This window comes from Scyliorhinus torazame, chromosome 15 (assembly GCF_047496885.1).
Source record: "Scyliorhinus torazame isolate Kashiwa2021f chromosome 15, sScyTor2.1, whole genome shotgun sequence".
In the NCBI taxonomy this organism is placed as follows: domain Eukaryota; kingdom Metazoa; phylum Chordata; class Chondrichthyes; order Carcharhiniformes; family Scyliorhinidae; genus Scyliorhinus; species Scyliorhinus torazame.
The window spans coordinates 101,444,555-101,458,963 of NC_092721.1; the positions used below are offsets into that span (position 1 = coordinate 101,444,555).

Sequence of the window (14,409 nt, forward strand, 5' to 3'; positions counted from 1 at the left end):
GATTTTGGGATACCTTTGCATTTAACATCAGCAGGGCTCGTAATACAATGCACCGGGATCGGTTGAGATGCATCAAAGGAATTGAGTGGAAATTACAGGGGCACTGCCATAATCTTTCAGTCTTCCCTAGACTCAGATCAGTGCGAGAGGACTGAAGAATTGCAAAAATTGCACCCTTGTTCAAAAAAGATGGTAAGAGAAGGATAAGCCCACCAATTACAGACCAGTCAATTTAACCTGTGCGTGGTAGTTATCTGCTGGATTTAGCTCACAGAGTTACATAACATTGGACATTGTTTGGGAATAAGGGGCGTCTCAGTTAAGGAAACATAGTTTGGAACAAAAGGGGTAATTTCATGTAATACTGTGTGTGTATAGCTATCAGTGTAGTTATATGTACTGTTGTAGTGCATTATCATCTTTCTCATCATGGGTTTGTTTTCTTTTAAATTAATAAATATTCTTTATGAGTTGATCACACAACAACTGGTGGGGAAACTTCTAGAAATGATTATTCGGGATAGAATTAATAGTCACATGGGAAAATGTGGGTTCATTAATAAGAGCCTGAATGTATTTCTTCAGGGAAAAATAGTGTTCAATTAATTTGCTGTAATTCTGAAGAGGTGACAGAAAGGGTTAATGAGGGTAATGCTGTTGATGTGGTGTGCATAGACCTCCAAAAGATATTTGATACAGTGCTTCACACCAGACTTGAGAAAAGTTAGCACTCTTGGAAGGAACAGTAACAACGTGGATACAAAATTCCCTGAATGTTAGGAAGAGAGTAGTGGTTAATGGATATTTTTTGGGCTGGAGGAAGTTTGTAGTGGTATTCCCCAAGGGTCAGTATTGGACCCTTGCTTTTCCTGATATATATTAACCTAGATCTTGGTGTGTAGGGGAAAATTTGTGGATGATACAGAACTTGGAAGCATTGCAAACTGTGGGGAAGGCGGTGGAGAACATCAGATGGACATAGGCAAGTTGGTGGAGTGGGCAGAGAGGTGGCAGGTGAAGTTCTATGTGGATAAGTGTGAGATGATTTATTTTGAAAGGAAAAACATGAAACGACAATATGAATAAGGGGTACATCTCGAAAGAGTATGCAGGAGTAGAGACGTCAGTGCATAATTCATTAAAGGTGGCAGGGCAGATGGAGAGAGGAATTTACAAAGCATACAATATCCAGGGCTTTGTTTATTTTAGTTTTTTAAAAATAAAATTAGAGTACCGAATTCAACTTTTTTCAATTACGGGGCAATTTAGCGTGGCCAATCCACCTACCCTCCACATCTTTGGGTTGTGAGGTGAAATCCACGCAAACACGGGGAGAATAGAACAAAGAACAATGAAAAGTACAGCACAGGAACGGGCCCTTCGGCCCTCCAAGCCCGTGCCGACCATGCTGCCCGACTAAACTACAATCTTCTACACTTCCTGGGTCCGTATCCCTCTATTCCCATCCTATTCATGTATTTGTCAAGATGCCCCTTAAATGTCACTACCATCTCCTCCGGCAACGAGTTCCAGGCACCCACTACCCTCTGTGCAAACTCCACACGGACAGTGTCCCAGAGCCGGGATCAAACTTGGGACCTCGGCGCTGTGAGACAGCAGTGCTAACCACTGTGCCACCGTGCTGCCCACCTTTGGCTTTATTAATAGTGGCACAGCGAACAAGAGCAAGGGGACTTTGCTGAACTTGAATAAGACACTAGCTAGATCTCTGTTGGAGTACGGTGTACAATTTTGGGCACCACAATTTAGGAAGGATGTGAACGGACTGGAGAGAATACAGAAGAGGTTTAAAAGAATGGTGGAAATGATCTTCAGTATTGAGGACAGATTGGAGGAGTTGGAACTCTTCTCCTTGGAGAGAGAAGGCGGCGAATAGGAGATTCGATAGAGATGTTCAAAATCATGAGTGGCTGGACAGAGTAGATAGGGCGAAACTATTACTGTTTGTAAAAGAATCAAGAACGAGAGAGCACAAATTAAAAGTGATTTGCAAAAAAAAAAGCAAACACGGTGCGACAAAAAACTTTTTCACACAGCGAGTAGTTCGGAAGTACTCCTGGAAGTGTGGTGGAGGTGTATTCAATTGAGGCATTCAAGAGGGGATGAGATGATTATTTGAGTAGAAACAACGTACAGAGTTACGGGGAAAAGGCAAGAGAATGACACTAAGTCATAATGCTCATTTGAAGAGCTGGTGCAGACATGATGGGCCGAATGGCCTCATCTGCACCATAATAATTTTGTGATTCTGTAATCTGTATAAGTGCGCCACTTGAGCCTCCTCCCACCATACTTTTTCTAATCATAGCTGCACATTCAACAATTCCTTTCTCCATCACATTCTTAAAGGCATCTATGCTATTCGCCTCAAATGCATGTGATAATTTAACAAGCTTTACACTCTTAGTACTTGGTGGGTAAATAGGTTTTTCCTGAATTATTTACTGGATTTATTAGGGACTTAGATTTATGGTCGCTAGTTTTAGACTTCCCACAAGAAGAAACCTCTCTACCCAATTAAATCACTTCACAATCTTGAAGACTCCTATTCGGCCATTCCTCAGCTTTTTTCGTGGAAAAAGAGCCCCAGTCTGTTCAGTCGTTTAATGTACCCAATTATAGAATCTGCTGAGGCAGCACACGTTGACAAGGCAGGTAGAAAACAACGATTATATTTATTTACGATATTACACATTCAACTCCCCAAAGGATCTTCCTCCCCAACCTACTCCCAGGTTGGGTTTTTTATACTAGATCGCCAGTTAACAGGGAAACCCCGACACTTCATTACCGAGGGAGCTCATATTCATAGAATAGTCACATAGAATTTACAGTGCAGAAGGAGGCCATTTGGCCCATCGAGTCTGCACCGACCCTTAGGAAAGAGCATCCCACTTAAGCCCACACATCCACCCTATCCCCGTAACCCAGCAACCCCATCTAACTTTTTTGGACACCAAGGGCAATTTATCATCGTCAACTGACCTAACCTGCACATCTTTGGACTGTGGGAGGAAACCGGAGCACCGGAGGAAACCCACGCACACACGGGGAGAACGTGCAGACTCCACACAGACAGTGACCCAAGCCGGGAATCAAACCTGGGACCCTGGAGCTACGAAGCAATTGTGCTAACCACTATGCTACCGTGCTGCCTCAGAGGAAGTCACCTGGAATCTAATTGTCCAAATACCGTGATCTCCTTGAGGGTTATAACACCACTCCATCACTCCCCCTCCACAAGTCCGGAGATATGGCCATGTCTACAGCAAGGTCTAATGGTGCCTTAGGAGTCTTAGCTCAGGAACGGCCGTCGAGGGCCGAACGCGTGGCATCCAGTGGTGTATTGAATTGGGGAGCGGGGCTTCCACATGGAGCATCTCGGCTGCGGTGGCTGGGGTTGTTGACACTCTAGGCTCTGAAGGTGCAATATGTCCATACCGACCTCGGAATCGGAGTTCAGTGGGGCTTCGTCCAGCATTTCACTGTCTTCTACATCCGAAATCGGCTTCTCCACGGTAGGTGAGCCATGGCGGCGAATGGGGCGGAGGTGTCAGTTCAAGTTGAGGGCAGTTTCGGTCGGAAACCTCCGGAATCGGATCCGGCGTCTCTTAGATGCGCCCTCGGAGGTGATCCACATGTAGGTTCTATTTGCGTCCTTGTCCCTTTTCCCGATGTGAGACCGGTTCTGTCTGGGCCAACACAACGCCTGGTGTTAATGTGGCTCCTTCTCCAAAATGGCGGATGCCAGTTCTCCTAACACAAAGGTGCGCAAGGGTGAGCATCGCCCGCCTTCAGCCTCGGCCCGATCCTGGCCCCAGTAGATTTTCCCGCCAGTGTCTGAGGGGACTAAACTCAACGTGTACACAGGCAACGGCCCATCAACAATTTGGCCGGTGCGATCCCTGACGTGGCATGTGGCGCCGTCCTATAACAAAAAAGGAAATGCGCCAGCCGCGTCTCCCAAGACCCTGAGGTCTGCTTCTTCATCCTGTTTGTGGTACGGTGTGGTATGTATGTGTTGTATCTCGTTGGGGGCCATAAATGCCCCAAACTCCGCATATGTGAATGCTGTCCGATTATCTGGGACCACGACTTCCAGTATCCCGTGCGAGCTGCAATACTGCCGCAGTCTGTCGATGGTGACTCGAGCCTTTGTGCTTTGCATTTTATAGACCCTCCACCCATCTGGAATGAGCGCCTACGATGATGAGAAACAACGCCCTCTGTAATGGTCCCGCAAAATCGATATGGAGACGGGACCTAGGACGACCCGGCCATCCCATCATGGTTGCCAGTCTGGAATCCACTAAAGCTGCATGCACTGACCAGGCAGGTAGAAAACAAAGATTATATTTATTTACAATGTTACATTCTCCACTCCTCGAAGGATCTCCCTCCCCGACCTGCTCCCAGGTCAGGGTTTTTATACTAGAGGTCTGATCCCCAGTAAAGGAAGAAGCCCTGCCCTCTCATTACCAGGGGAGCTCTTATTCAGAGGAGGTAACCTGGAATCAAATTGTACTGAAACTGTGACCTCCTTGAGGGTTAGAGCACTGCTCAATCATTTTGTCCACCTTTATCAGTTCTTGTTTACCCTTCTTTGCTCTAATCAAAAGCAGCCTAGTTTCTTGCGTCGCTCTCTCATCCCTGGAATCACGCATGTAAATCTCCTTGACACCTTATTCATGGACTTACAATCCCTCAAGTAGGGTGCTGACAACTTGATAACTCTGAAAGCCCTACTCTTCATATTAATTTCCTAAGTCCTGAAACTCACTCTGCAGGTCCTCAATTTAGTTGCGTAAAGTTATTGATTCAAACATGAACCAAACTATCAAGCCTCTCATGCCTTGCTCAAAACCTTTTCTAACTGTTCCATTATATATCTTAGCCTGGCATCCAAGAACAATATGCCAGTTGGGGTCAAAACAGAAAATGTTGGATAAACTCAGCAGGTCAGGCAGCATCTGTGGTGAGAAACAAGAGTTAACTTTTTAGATCCAAATGGTCCTTATTTGGGCAGCATGGTGGCACAGTGGTTAGCACTGCTGCCTCATGGCACCTGGACCCAGGTTCAATCCAGGCCCAGATCACTGTCCATGCGGAGTTTGCACATTCTCTCTGTGTCTGCATGGGTCTCACCCCCATAACCCAAAAGGATGTGCAGGGTAGGTGGATTGGCCACGCTAAATTGCCCCTTAATAGGGGAAAAAATAGTTGGGAACTCTTTTTTTAAATTTAAATAAATGATCCCTCTACAGTTGGGTTTCTAGGCTGCAACTAAGTGTCTTGACTATTTCTTTCACTATAAAATCCCTGAATACGTCTGCATTTTGGCACTTCATTCTTCTAGAATCTCACCCAAACCCACCCCCAACCAGTCATTCTTGGTACCAATTGCTCCATGATGTCAAGATGCACCGTCAAAATCCAAACTGCTGCAATCTTCACAGCTATTCCACATACCTGTCCCAATTCATCACTCTCAGGACCTCTTTACTGTTTTCTCTTCCTACGAAAACGAATGGTCACCCACTCCCCTTCCTTAATAACACACTGCAGGGGGTACCTACGTGTATTTGAATGCGGAGCAAGAACTTACTCATTTGATGCCCTCATGAGAAAAAAGCACATTAGCATTAACTGTGTTGACTCTCAGGCGAAGAATCCTTACTTCAATGACACACTGGAAGATGCCCATGTAACCTTGTCCAAGGAAGATGTGAACACTTTCAGGAAAAGGGGGAAGAAAATTGGCTGAGAAAGGTCAGATGTTTGAATTATTTTAACGAAGTCACAGACTTAGTGAAAAATAAATCAATGGTCAAGGTTACCTGCAGTAGTATTGTAATCTTGATGATCTGAAAAGGAAATCTTGTGTATGAACTTAAGACTAGTTTTCAGTATGGAGGAGGAACCTTGTAAGGGGTCTAGTTTGAGGGCTATGGTGACGGCAGCATTGCCAATGGCTCCGAGTAGGTATTCAGGGAACCCAGTGGTGCAGTCCACGGTGAAGATATGGAATCAGCTGAGGAGGTATTTTAGAGTAGAAGAGGTGTCGGTGCTAACGCCGCTGTGCGAGAATCATGGGTTTGAGCCGGGGGTTAGATAGTGTATACAGGAGGTGGAGGGAAGTGGGGCTGGTCAAGGTGAGGGTTTTGTATTTGGAGGAAGGCTTCGCCAGTCTGGAGGAGCTAAGGGAGAGGGTAGAACTGCCGAGGTGTAGTAAGTTCAGATATCTACAGGTTAGGGACTTTGCACAGAAGGTCTGGAAGGGGTTCCCTAGATTGTCCGGATACACCCTGCTGGAGCGACTGCTGCATACGGATGTGGAAGGGGAGGGAAGAATTAGGGATATATATAAGTGGTTGGGGGAGCAGGGAGGCAAGCGGGTGGTGAAGATTAAGGAGAAATGGGAATCGGAGTTGGGAATGGAGATCAATTGGGGAGTATGGAGTGAGGCTCTGCGAAGGGTAAACGGGACCTCCTCTTGTGCAACGATGAGCCTGATACAGTTCAAGGTGGTGCACAGGGTGCATATGACTCGGGCGAGATTGAGTGGGTTCTTTCAGGGGGTAGCAGATGAGTGTGAGAGGTGTGGGCGGGGGCCAGCACATCATGCGCACGTTTTGGGGTTGTGAAAAATTGGGAAGAATCGGGGCTGGAGTCACGGTCTTAGCCAGGATAGTGGAGGAGGGAGTGGATCCGGACCCTTTGGTGGCGATATTTGGGGTTTCAGAGAAGCCGGAGCTCATGGAGAAGAGGAAGGCCGATGTCATGGCCTTCACCTCTCTGATTGCACGGCGACGAATTTTGCTGGAGTGGCGGTCGGGATCGCCACTGGGGGCAGCAGCATGGTTGGGTGACCTGTATGACTTCCTGCGGTTAGAGAAGATAAAGTATGAGTTAAGGGGCTCAGCAGGGGAGCTCGAGAAAAGGTGGGGGATGTTTGTGACCGTATTTGAGGAGCTGTTCGTCGCATGGGTGGGGGTGGGGGGGGGGGGGGGGGGGGAGACTAGTTTTCAGTGGCACCAATTCGGAAGTGAAGTCTAAGTTATTCTGAACTTGTTTCAGCTCAGAAAGAGAAATCTCATAGCTGTGGCAATTAAAAGTATAGTACAAGTACTCACAAAGTGCTGGCTGAAGACAAAAAAGGCAAGCCTGGAAAGGTAAGGGCCACAAACAGTCCAAGGCCTACCCTTGAAGACAAAAAATACTTCTAATATAAACTAGCTCAAGATGTGGACAAACGGAAATGGCACATTTTCTATGTACAGCTTTGCTACATAAACTGAAATGGGTTAACTTTAAACGCACATGGTGCAATTCTCAAAAAAATTGAACCTCAGCATGGGTGAGGAAGTAATTCCAAACAGAACGATGATTAGTTAAATCCAAAACCAAGCTATCATCCCGCATGCTATAACAATTTTATCCGGGATAGATAGAAGTAATGATAATTAATTACACAAACCTTTGTTCAGCCTTTAATCTCACTGGGATGATCCAAGGATCAAATGGATCCTTTTAATTGAGTTAATGTGAAATAAATTAAGAACTGCATTCAGTGTCATATATAAAATCTCTATAAACAAACCTAAATCTCAATCAAATATCCCCAAACATTGGTCTTTAAGGTTGTCATTTGTGCCAAATCATTTTCTGTCTGCTGCTTCAGTACAATTTATTCCGTTGCTTACAACTTTGAATAACTACATAAATGTTCATTCCACTGTGAAAGGAAGTAAGCTTCTGGTCTTTCTGTTTTAACTTACAATACACTTGAAGCACCCACCATCAAATGACAATGGACAGGATTTTGTACGCCCTCTGAGGTGTGTTTCGCAGTGGGGGACGCCAGCAGCCTGTGGCCGGCGGTGGGCAACTGGGTTTCCCGTTGTATGCAGTACCCATGGGACCCGCAGGAAACCCGCGGTGGGAGTCCACCATCAGCGGGACCGGAAGATCCCACCAATGAGAACGGCTGTAAAAATCCAGCCAGCATCTTGGGCCAACAAGTAGTGGGAGGCCATGTACCTGGCCAAATGATGTGACTATATTCAAGGAGGTGGAAATTGATAATGGAACAGTTTTTATACTACGCAGTGACTTTGCATATAATTTACTGACATATGTAACAAGGGTTACAGGAGTCAGCAGCTTGTTCCTCATCATTTGTTTCAACTAAATCGGAATGCTATTGCAACAGCACTAAATTGATGGTCTCAATCCATTTAAGTGCTCAATTCACATTCCAGCCGAGTTACCCAAATAAAGTTTCAGGATTCCAAAGATCTCAGAATGAATCATTCAATTCACTGTTCATTTAATTGTGCTACTCTTTTGGTGAGGGGGTCTCTAATGTAGTATCAAAGTCACCCCTTCCCACCCTTTGATTAACTTAGTTCCATATGTTATGGAACATGATAATTTTGAGAAAATTGAATTCATATTGAGTTCGGGGACAAACCTAAGTCTGCTGTTATAGGCTATCGGATGTACTGGTAGAGTCACACTATCTTGAGACTGTCTACAGGAGTTGAACAGCTGGATTTACAGTGCCTGATTTTACTCCTGGACTGAAGAAGTGGCCTATTTGCATGGCTGCTCCACAATCAATTATAACGTTGGTGCTTTAATATTTTCCCCTTGTGTAGTTGGCTGTTGCAATTACAGGCCTTAGAAAGAATTTCAATTTAATATTTGTCCTGCTATTCATTCAAGGTGTAGAATAACGGCATGTTTGTCATCTGTCACGGACTCCTTCCCCCCATTGTTCTGCAGATGTATCAATTTACAGTATTTAGGATTCCAATGACTCTGCATTGTAGTTCACTGCGTCCTTGGTTTAAATTGTATTTCTGAGGGCAGCACGGTGGCGCAGTGAGTTAGCACTGCAGCCTCACGGCACCGAGGTCCCAGGTTTGATCTCGGCTCTGGGTCACTGTCCGTGTGGAGTTTGCACATTCTCCCCGTGTTTGCGTGGGTTTCGCCCCCACAACCCAAAGATGTGCAGGGTAGGTGGATTGTAATTCTGTATTCTTCTCATCAACTGTGCATTACTTGGAATGTCTCATGACTGTCTCTTCTTGACATATATGCACACCTTTCTAGTCCAAAAGTGCCACCCTGAGTCCTTTCGTAAGTGAGATACACAGCGAACCATGATCTGATCAGCATTGCTTTTATCCCGTGGGATAACTTCGATGAGCCCCATTTTAGCAAAGTCAACGGGTAAGGTATCTCAGAAATTTGAGCAACAGAGGGCGGCATGGTGGCGCAGCGGTTAGTACTGCTGCCTCACAATGCTGAGGACCCGGGTTCGATCCCAGCCTGTGTAGAGTTTGCACATTCTCCCAGGTCTGCGTGATATCACCCCCATAACCCAAAGGCGTGCAGAGTACGTGGATTGGCCACAATACAAATTGCCCCTGAACTGGAAAAAAATAATTGGGTACTAAAGGACGGAGACTAAAGCACTGAGACACCCAAGGTTGTCATGGGCACTATATAAAATGCAAGTTCTTTCTTTTACTTCAGGAATTGACTAAACTATAACTGTAAACTTTACCAACACATTACGTTTCCTGTTCTCAGTCTGACTGGGGTATTCCAAGCATTTTGATTAATAGCGGGTGTAGATTCTAATCTCCATGATAGATTTACTCTCCTGATCAATTAGGCAGGTTAGCGAATGGTCATGAACCTGCTCAACACAAAAACTGTCAACAGTTCTAAGTTACATTGCCAATTTGACCCCACCCTGTTAAGTAATGGGTGAAGAGTTAAGTAATGCATTAAGAGACATTGCAATTAGTTGTCTCATTTAGTTTAAGTATCCAATGATTGGCACTGATATGTAAAGGGGCTTCAGGTCTGGTGTGTTGTTAAGAGTTTTGTGCAGAGGCTGTGGAAGTGAAATAAATGGTGTTTGGTGAAAAGGAACAGGACTATTGACTCTTCAAACAACAGTAACTAAAATGTTTAACAATGGTGGCAGAGAATGGTTTCTGTGCAAATGTGAAGGTTTGAAAGATACAACTTTTCCTGATCAAACCAAGGAGTGAGTGAGAAGGAAAAAAAAAGATACATGGCTGAACCCAGGATAAAGATGGCTGGATATGACTATCCTCCCTTATTTTCTGAAAGGGAATCGTACCACCAATGGAGAAGTGCAGTAATTACGTGGACTAAGGTAACTGCTTTGGGAAAGAGAAAACCAGGTATGGCATTGGCTCTTTCTCTACCTTATGACAGTAAAATCCAAAACAAAGTGCTTCCTGAGCTGGAATTGGAAGAGTTAGACTCAGAAGGTCTGGAGACTCTATTACAATATATGGATAAGATTTACAAGAAAGATGACTTATTAAGTGCGTATGAAGCATGGTCGGAATTTGATAAGTTCCGGAAAATAGAGGAATTCTCCATGGAAGACTATATAATGGAATTTGGCAGACTATATAAAAGGCTGCAGAAACACATCCTGGAATTTCCACAGTCTGTGTTGGCCTTTAAATTACTTGACTGTGCTAGAGTGAGCAACATGGATAGGCTCCTAGTTTTGACAGGAGTTCAGTTTACGGATGAGGATACCTTATTCAATCAGATGACAAAAGCTTTAAAGACGTTTCTGGGGAAACATTCGATTCCGATGGCTCTGATGACTCAAATAGGTCAGTCTGCTATAAAGCAGAATATGGAAGATACACTACTAATAGGATGGCGAAATTGTATGGCTACGAACAGGGCCCAAGACTATAGAAGGAGATCGTGACAAGGAAATTATGAAGACAGAAACCCAGTTAGAACCTACAATAGGAAGATGAACCCCAGAAATGCACAGGGCATGATAAATCGATGTTTTCGATGTGACTCTCAATACCATTATGTCTTCAACTGTCCAAAACGTTATGATAGAGTGTTTGAAGCAACACATGACACGGAAGAGTCAGAAGAGGAAAAAGATAGTGTTCAGAGAGAAGACATTGTCCTATTAACAAGCAGTTTTATGCCAGTAATGAGGGTGTTATTGCAGAATCCTTCAATTGTGCTGTATTGGACAGTGGCTGCACATCTACTGTGTGTGGAATTGACTGGTTAAAATGTTACTTGGACTCTTTGAATGCTGAAAATCGTAACAAGGTTAAGGAATTTGAAAGTTCCGCAAGTTTCAGGTTTGGGGATGATAATACTCTGAAGTCGCTGAAAAGAGTGGTGATCCCTTGCAATATTGCCGGAGTGAATCATTTCATCAGCACGGATGTTGTATCAAGTGAGATACCTTTGCTTCTGAGCAGACCGTCGATGAAGAAAGCACACATGAAACTGGATATGGAACAGGATAAGGCAACAGTTTTTGGAAAGACGGTGGACTTACAATTTACACAGTCGGGACACTATTGTATTCCATTACTGAAAAATAATATTTCAGTAGAGTGGCTAAGGATGTGTTAATGGCAGTGGAAAATGGGACTTTTCACTGACAAAAGCTTGTGGTATTAAAACTGCATAGGCAATTTGCACATCCGTCTCCTCGGAGGCTGAAAAATTTATTAAAGGATGCAGGGATAAGGGATGAAGACTATACTAAACTGATAGAACAGGTTAGTGATTGCTGTGAAGTTTGTAGGAAGTACAGAAGGACACCAGCACGACAGATAGTAACCCTACCTTTGGCCAGGGATTTTAACAACATTGTGACTGTGGACCTTAAGATCTGGGATAAGGCCATTTTTCCGAAAGGACAACTACCAAAAGTCGGTACAAAGGTGACATACTTGCCTGAAGGGTCTAGTCAATGGAAGGATGCAATTGTTATTAGAGCAGGTAAGGCCACTGGAAAGGATAAACATTGGTTGAATGTACAGCATTCAGGGGAGGGAGTTAAGACAATGGATTGGGAACACAAAGTTCAAAATTGGAGGTCACAGGAACGCAGTGCCAGTTCAGATAATACATCGGTTAGTGAACAGGTCCGCAGGAAAAGGTCGGGAACTTTGAAAGGACATCCCATGGCAGATCGGAAAGATCAAGCAGTAGCAGTATAGAACAAGTTACCAGGCGGGAGAGGGGACGTAGTTTATCAAGATCTCGGAACATGAGTAAGACTACAAATACTAATAGGAGTAGAAGCCCACGTGCACGTGAGATTTTGGTGGCTTCCAATAAATTATATGAAAAGTTATCAAAGATACTAAACAGCAAGAACTGCATAGTTGGGAGTGAAATTGGGGTATACACGGAAGTACCGGATAGGGGACAAAGAGCTCTATCCCACAGATGGATTTGCACGGAAAAGGTTCTTCCGGATGGAACTTATAAAGCAAAGGCCAGGCTTGTGGCAAGGGGATTTGAAGAAAGCTTAGAAGATCAGGATTTAAGGGTAGATTCACCTACAGCAGGAAAGGTTAATTTTAAAGATCTTCTTTTAGCCACAAAGGCATGGGAATGCAAATCTATAGATATGAAAGCTGCCTTCTTGCAGGGGCATCAGCTCCAGAGAGACATTTTTCTCTGTCCTCCTAAAGAAGCAGCTAACACAGAAGGGGTAACACAGAAGTTGAACAAATGTGTATGTGGTTTAAATGTTGCATCTATAGTCTGATATTTTTCGGTACGGTCAGTTTTGTTAAAGTTAGGCAGTTACCAGTTGAAAATAGATCCGGTACTGTTTTACTGGCACTATAAAGGGAACCTTTCTGGCATCTTTATGATGCATGTCAAATCATTTTTGTGAGATGGGACTAGTGGTTTTGAAGCTTTTGTAATCTCTGGCTTGAGGAAAGAATTCAGGGTCGGAAGTCAGGCTTCCGGTGCATTTAAATATATTGGACTGGAAATCGGACAGACTAAGTTAGGGGCAACTTTACGTCAGCAATCTTATTTGGAAAGCATCAGCCCAATAGCAATTAGTCGTGGCCGGTTTTCACAAAAAGATGCAAGGTTTCAAAGATGGAAAAAGAGCAACTGCGAAGTTTAATTGGGAAACTGAATTGGTTGGGTAGATAGACTAGACCAGACGTGAGTTTTGATGTCTTAGAGTGGAGTACAAAAATGAATGATCCCAAAGTGGAAATAAGAGCAAATAAAGCGTTTGGCCAAACTAAAAATGCAGCAATGTGTTTTGCGGTTCCCGGTTTTAGGTGACCTTAGGCACTTGAAATTCATAGTTTATAGTGATGCGTCCTATACAAATCAAGCACAGGAGGCTTTGTAATTTTCCTCTTGGGGAACAATGGTAAATGTTGTCCTCTTATGTGGGAAACAAAGAAAATAAGGAAAGTGGTCAAAAGCACTTTGGCGGCTGAGACGTTAAGCTTTGTAGAGGCGGTGGATATGGCCTTTTATATATCTCAGATATTGACAGAAATTTAACTTTTGGATATTGTTAATGAAGGGAGCCTGTTTCTGTGATTTTTTTTTCCAAAAAAAAAGAATTTTTTTTTTTTTAAAGTGGGCAAATTGCGTGTGTGTTTTTGAGTTTTTTTAAATTTTGTTTTCACCTAATTATTTTTTTCTCCAAGGAAGGGGAGCCTGTTAAGTAATTGGTTAAGAGTTAAATAATGTATTAAGAGACATTGCAATTAGTTATCTCATTTAGTTTAAGTATCCAATGATTGACACTGATATGTGAAGGGACTTCCGGTGGCCTTTGTGGCAGGTGGTGTGTTGTTAGAGTTTTGTGCAGAGGCTGTGGAAGTGAAATGAATGGTGTTTGGTGAAAAGGAACAGGACTATTGACTCTTCATACAACGGTAACTAAAACGTTTAACACACCCCAATCCATATTCCGAAAATCATTACTTCTTGAAAGTCAGTAGTCTCAGCCCTTCAGCTGCACAAAACTCCTCTGAAACAGAAACTAACAGAACTGTCAATTTCTGTAAGTGCATTGTCAGCATGCTTCTTACTACAGTATAAACTCGATGGCAAATCTAACAGTTGGAGCTGCAAACCCTCGGCAGCAACCGTTTGCCACTACAACACAATCAAGAAAGTTACAAAATCCTGAATATCACTCAATATGTTCAGATACCTGGTCTACAGGTAATGCTTTCCAGTCACTGTCATGTGAAGCTCAAGAGTTTCCATATTGGCTGTTGACAAATATCTACATTGAGCAATTGCCAAGGAATTAATTGAACAAGAGAACAGATATTCTGGTCAGCATCACCTCTTGCGTCCCAAAGCCTCTCCATGTCCTGTAAAGGTACAAATCAGGAGTGTGGTGTAATTACGGTCAACGTGCCTGGATGGTTGCAGCTGCAGCTTGACACCATCCAGTCCTCCTGATCAGAATGTCATCCACTCCCTCCAGCACTGGTTTCATTGTGCAAGATAGACTGCAGAAGCCTGCAAAGACTTCATCAGCTGCATCGCAACAAC

The 14,409-nt window shown here is 43.8% G+C and overlaps 1 protein-coding gene across 2 annotated transcripts in view; it reads right to left on the bottom strand.

The window, feature by feature from the left end:
- Positions 1-14,409, bottom strand: part of tmem135 (transmembrane protein 135) — a 607,397-nt gene that overhangs the window by 590,567 nt on the left and 2,421 nt on the right. The gene's annotated exons all lie outside the window — the stretch shown is intronic.